Source organism: Tenrec ecaudatus, chromosome 1 (genome assembly GCF_050624435.1).
Source record: "Tenrec ecaudatus isolate mTenEca1 chromosome 1, mTenEca1.hap1, whole genome shotgun sequence".
In the NCBI taxonomy this organism is placed as follows: Eukaryota; Metazoa; Chordata; class Mammalia; order Afrosoricida; family Tenrecidae; genus Tenrec; species Tenrec ecaudatus.
The window spans coordinates 166,694,403-166,701,133 of NC_134530.1; positions in this window are offsets into that span (position 1 = coordinate 166,694,403).

Genomic DNA, 6,731 nt, shown 5'->3' on the forward strand with positions numbered 1-6,731 from the left:
GAAGTCCCTCCATCTAGCCTTCCTGCATCTTCCTGCTAGGGGAAGGGCAGGACCCTTCTCAAGTCCAAGTCCAAGTCCAAGCCTGGTTGTGGGGGCAGGGCAGACCGCCCCCTCCCCACAAACCCTCTCTGCCTTCCCATGGGCCAGCACATTGGGGATTAGGTGGCTCCTGAGGCTGTCAGCCCTGCTAATTGCTTCTCAACCTCTGCGCATCACCAGGGTGGCCCCCGTGAACTCCATTAGCCCCCCTCCACCTCCCCTGATAGCCCCTCCACCAGCTCCAATTATTCACGGGGGAGGGGGAGTGGTTGTCCAGGCTAAGCTGTGATTACAGCTAGAATGGAGGGCGTGGGGTGCCAGCCCTATGCCTGCAGCCCCAGAGGTAGGACTGAAGACCCAGGGCCCTGTGGGAGGAGTCAGGTCAGGGACCACCCAGGGGCCTGAAATGCAGGGGGAGGCCAAGTTAGGGTCCTGATTTGTATTTCAAGGTTGTCAGGTTTCCTCCGCCCCCTCAAAAAAACCTCATTGCCACCAAGTTGATTACGATTCCCAGTGATCCTATTGGTAGATCCTGGATAGAACTGTCTGTGGGTTTCTGAGACTCCCCCGCCCCTACAAATATAAACTCAGGAGGGTGAGGTCAGCCGTCCGGTCCCATTCGGGAAGCACCCTCCTCATGGTCATCAGCACCAGTGCCCAACAGTTAGAGGTTGAGCCTGCCACCAAGTGGCAGGAAGATTCACAAGAATACCCCAGCCTTAAACTTCTTCCCCTTCCTCAGACTGTGAGTGAGCGAGTCATTGGGCCTGGGGGCACAGGAAGATGGTCTCAGGGGGCATCAAGGTGAATTGGCACAAATGGTTGATAAAGACAATGTTCCACGCCTGACTGGTAAGAAGCCACAGTGGCTGTCAAAGACACAGTGACTGGTCTTTCCCCATCCGGAGCAGAGAATGAAAAACAGTCTCAAGTGTTAAGAGACCCCTGCAACTTCAGCTTCTGTAACCTTGAGACTGGAAGAGCCAGCTGGTGCCTGGCCATCCTTGCTCTGAAAGGAATCACATTCGAAGGCCTTGGACAGAGCCGGAGGAAAGGTGAAGCACACAAAAGACCGGGTGTATGGGTCCAACAGAGCCGGTGGGAGCCCTGAGATGATGGCCCGTGGGCACCCTGCAGGCCTGGAACTGCACCCACCCCTGCCACTCAGTCACAGACGACACTAACACTAGGGACAAGAACACCTTACAACAGTTGACCAGTCAGGGCCCAAGGGCAGCATTTGCCCGGGGCAAGGTTCCGGTGGCTGCCTGGGTGAGGACAGGAGTGCAGGGCGAAAGGCAGGTTGAAGCCAGCTGGGGCTCGTCACGTTAAGCTGGGTTACTCCACCAGGAGGCCCTGCAGGTTTCCGCAGCGCTTCCAAACTCAGATGGGCTAGGAAGGAAGACTGAGTGTGATCGTCTTCTGAAACCCCAGTGGGTCCCAACGGCTCAGTCTACAGCTGCTCATGGGTGCAGGTTCTTTTTCTTGTGCTCCGTGAGTGGGGGGCGGACCCCACGGCTCCACCAGCGATGACGAGCAGTAAGTGTTCACGAAGCACCGTTACTACCGTGGTGCTCCTCTCTGGATCCCGGGCTCTAGATAAACACAACAGAACTAGAACCTTCTGTCTGGGAGGCCTCCGGGGCTCGTCCAGAATCGTTCTAGCTGCATGCATAGGCCTGGGTCCAGGAGCCCGAGCTGGGTCCGGGGAGCTGGAAGAGCATTGCTCCCGATGTCAGCCATCCGGGATGTCTCATGTCTACTGAGCACTTGCCGTGTGTCTGGCATGGGGACACCGAGATGGTGAGGACCTGGCGAGTTCCTTGAAGCACCTCAGCGTCTCAGGAGGGGCAGGTGTTACACTTTCAAATCCAGGTGGGACTGGGGGTGGTGCCTGGGTCTGGGTAGGGCTCTCAGAAGATCAACATGTAAAAGGATGGGAGCCAGTGAGCCTGGGAAACGCATGTCCCTTCTCCTCTGGGACCAGTCTCCCCACCTGACCCTGCAAGGTGCTGCATCAGATGCTCTCAAGGCCCCTCAGCCCTCTAACACACTGCCACTATGTGGTCTCCCACCTCCAGCTGTGCTTTGGCTTTTGCTGACCCCTGTTGGAGACTAGTGGTAGTACAGACCTCAGGAAAGGCAAGCTCCACCCTGCCCTCCGCTCCCCAAAGCAAGCAGCTTCATGGACTCCCATCCCCCCACCCCAAGCCTGTCTCTCCTTAAAGCCCCTCAACTAGACATTTGCTTTCCTCCCTTGTCATATTCCCCCATATAAAAATATCCCCAAGGTGTTATTTTTTGTTGTTTTAAAGATCATTTTATTGGGGGCTCTTACAGCTCTTGTAACAATCCATACATCAATTGTATCCAGCATATTTGTACCTATGTTGCCATCATCCTTTTCTAAATATTTACTTTGTATTCGAGCCCTTGGTATCACCTCCTTTTTTCCCACCCTCCTCCCACCCTTGTGACCCCTTGATAAACGATAAATTATTATTTTCATATCTTACACTGACTGCGGTCTCCCTTCACCCACGTTTCTGTTGCTCATGCCTCTGGTGGGGCAGGGGGTTGTGCGTCAATCATTTCGATGGTTCCTCCTTCCTCCCCTCCCCCCCCCACTTTCCCCTACACTCATGGCATCTCTACTCCCATTTATCTTCCTGAGGGGCTTATCTGACCTGGATTCCGTGTGTCTGCCGTCAGCTCTTATCTGTACCGGTGTGCATGCTCTGGTCTAGCCAGAACTGAAAGGGGGGATTGGGATCATGATGGTGATGGTGGAGGATGAGGAAGCCTCAAGGAAGCAGAGGACTCTTGTGTGTTTCCCTGGTGCTAGACTGCACCCTGGCTGACTCCTCCTTCCTTGTGACCCTTCTGTGGGGGGAGGTCCCACTGTCTACAGATGGGTTTAAGACATGTCTTTGACTAGAAGGATTACATAAAATAACTCCTCACTCTCACGGCCCTGCAGCCAGTGGATTCAGCTGGTTCACACTGGCTACCAGAGCCGACACCTCCGTTTTGGTGGAGCTCGGTGAACTGGTTGTTACCGTGGCACTGTGCTCAGGGTTCCCCTGAGCCGCTACACGTGGACACCACAGCTTACACGCCCTACCTGGTTTATCATCACTATTCATCATTTTACTGGGGGCGCTCACACATCTTATAACGATCCATCATTAAATTGTATCAAGCATACTTGTACATAGGTTGTTATCAATGTTTCCAAAACATTTTCTTTCTACTTGAGCTTTTGGTATCAGCTCCTCTCTCTCCCCCACTCCCCACCTTCATGAATCCTTGATCAATTATATATTATTGTTGTTATTTAGTGTCTTACACTGTCTGTTGTTTCCCTTCACCCACATTTCTGTTATTCATCCCCCTGGGGGGTGGGCGATACATCCAACCTTGTGATGGGCTCCCCTTTCTCCCTGTTCACCTCCCTCTCTGTCCCCCTACCCTCATGATATCACTACTCCCACTACTGTTCCTGAGGGTTTGATCTGTCCTGAATTCCATGTGTGAAGAGCTCTTACCTGTACCAATGTGTGTGCTCTGGTCCAGCCAGATTTGTAAGGTAGATATGGGTCATGATAGTGGGGGGAGGAAACATTCAGGGACTAGAGGAATGATGTGTGTTTTGTCGGTGCTAGACTGCACCCTGGTTGAATCGTCCCTTCTTTGTAACCCTTCTGTGGGGGGATGTCCAATTGTCTACAGATGGGCTTTGGGTCTCCGCGCCAACCCCCCTCTTTCACATTGATATCATTGTTTGTATTGGGTCTTTTGATACCTGATACCTGCTCCCGTTGACACCTCATGATCACACAGGTTGGTGTGCTTGCTTGGTTTTAACGTCCATGTATCTGTATAACATGATTCTAGGTGTCCCATTAATGTTCATTCTGTCCATAGGATGAGAGATTAGATGGAACCATGCTTGTAATATTCACTTACTCATTTCATAAAATTCGGTATACTTTTGATGAAACACATTTTTATCCCCTTGCATTTGTTACTTCAGTGTAAAGAGAAAACGCGCCAAACAACAGAGGTTGATACGCTGTCATTCATTTTAACTTTCTGCTACGCTATGCCCCAAACTTCCTGAGATTTTGTGAGTGAACGATGCAATTCCTAAAGGTGTTCAAAGAGCTAAAAATATTGTCAGAATAATTGCTTTCAGTTCAGCAGAAGGAAAGGGATTTCCCAAAGATCAACATACTACCCTGTTTCCCCAAAAGTAAGACACCCCCAAATAAGACCTATTTACAGTTTTGCCTCTCGCTGAAATATAAGGCATCCCCCAGAATATAAAACCTCCCTGAAAATAAGGCCTCCCAAAGCTACTGTAACTCTGGACTCTGGACCGTAGCAGCGGGCGCCGCCACGCAGCTCACTGTTGGCCGCAGCGCAGCCGGAGCAGACAAGGAGTGCGAGGTCTCTTTTAATAAAACAATAAACAAAAATGTGTACCATATTCTTCTTCATGAAAAAATAAGACATCCCCTGGAAATAAGACCTAGCGCATCTTTGGGAGCAAAATTTAATATAAGACACTCTTATTTTGGGGGAAGCAGGGAATGCACCAAGAAGAGAAGCCGCCTGTGTCTAGTACATCAGACACAATGACTACTGTCCCACTGGACTCCCTCTGAAGGACGGGGATCTGTCGCCTCCAGGGAAGAGATGGCTAAGGATGAGTCACACGGCCGAGGATGCTCCGATAAGAGTGGAGAATCATTTGCTCAACTTAGCAATTGAATAAGTGAGGTGAGAGGATGCACCCCGACTCACCCCTTTCCTGATTGTAAGCATGCAGTCATCCCTTGTTGTGTCAGCACAACTGCCCTTGATCCATGGATAGCTCCACAGGTGCATAACGAAGGGCTCTGGAATTTCCAGTCTTCCCAAGGCTATCTATCCATAGTTGGTTATGATCCCCATGGTCGAATGGCCTTAACAGAGTCAATAAAACACAAGCACACCTCTTTCTGGTAGTCTGCATTTAGCCATGATCCATCTGGTATCAGTAATGATGTCCCTTGTTCCACATCCTCTGTTGAGTCCGGCCTGAGCCCCTGGCAGCTCCCTGTCAATGTGCTGCTGCAACTGTTGTTGGATGATCTTCGGCAAATGTTTACCTGCAGGTGATGCTCATGATATGGTTCTGTTGGCTCACTTCCCTGTGGCACGGGTGCAAGTAGGGCCAACTAGCCATCTTCCTAATTCCTCGCACAGACACGCAAGTGCTCCCAGTGCTGCTTCGGCTTGCGGAAACCTTTCCACGGTTTCCGTCAATTCCCGGCGCCTTGTTTTTGGCTAATGCTTTCAGTGCAGGTTGAGCTTCTTCCTTCGGCACCATTATTTCTTGCTCGTATGCCACCTCCTGAAATGGGGGACTGTGGACTAGTTCTTTTTGGTACAGCGACTCAGTCTTCTTTCCCTTTTCTTTTGATGCTTAATTCATAGTAGCCTCAAACTGGAAAAATCCCAAGTGACCACCAGCTGCTGGCATAGACAAAATGTGGCATATCCATTCAGTGGCATACTGCTGGGGGTAAAGAGTGGTGAGCCATTGAAAGGTCAGTAACACAGGCCAGGCACACACAAGTACATATTGTGTGACTGTGTTTATTGTTATTATTATTATTGCATGACTGTGCTTATAAGAAACTCTAGAACAAACAAATCTATAGCAACAGAAACACATCAGAAGTTTTGCAGAGCTGGATTGGCGATGGCATTGGGTGGGACATTTATTTGCAAAGGACTGGCGGTGAGTGGGGGGGGCGGAGAGGAGAAACTTTTGGGTGATGCTGTTCTTTCAGCCCATTGTGTGTTGCAGCCATCTGGTGCCAAGCCATCTTGGGGAAGTTCTTCCTCCCGTCTTCTTTGGCCCGCCTTCTCTCTTAGCAAGCGCCATGTCTTTTTCCAGGCATGGGTTCCTCCTGATCACAGGCGCCAAGCAAGGGAGCTGCAGCGTCGCCATGCTGGCTGTATTCTTCCAAGGGCTATTTGCTCAGTCTTCTGCCCGTCTGTGGAGCATGTGAGGCACCGTGCATGCTCTTTCTCAGTGCTGTAATTCGAATGCGCCAGCTCTCCAGCAGCCTTCCTTGCTCATTGCGCAGGTGCACGAGGTCCTTGAACACACAATGGTTGGGTCAGGCACACCCGAGGCTTCAGAGTGACACCCTGGCTCAGGAACACACTAGTGAGGTCTGGTGCAGAAGATTTGCCCACTGCAACATGTTCGATTTCTAGACTGCTGCTTCCATGAGCATTGGCTGGGGATCCAGTCCCAGTCAATGCCCTCTTATTTTGATTGATTTTATTTTGACATTTGTCAAAACCCGCTGAACTGGACACTTTATTTCTTTTTAATTATTTTATTCGGGGCTCATACAACTCATATCACAATCCATCTATCCATCCATTGTGTCAAGCACATTTGTACACTTGTTGCCATCATCATTTTCGAAACATTTGCTTTCTACTTGAGCCCTTGGTATCAGCGCCTCATTTCCCCCGCCCCCTTCCTCCTCCACCCTTCCTCCCTCCCTCAAAAACCCCTGATAGTTTCTAAATTATTATTTTTTCATGTCTCACACTGTTTGATGTCTCCCATTACCCACTTTTCTGTTGTTTGTCCCCAGAGAGGTTATATGTAGATCATTGTG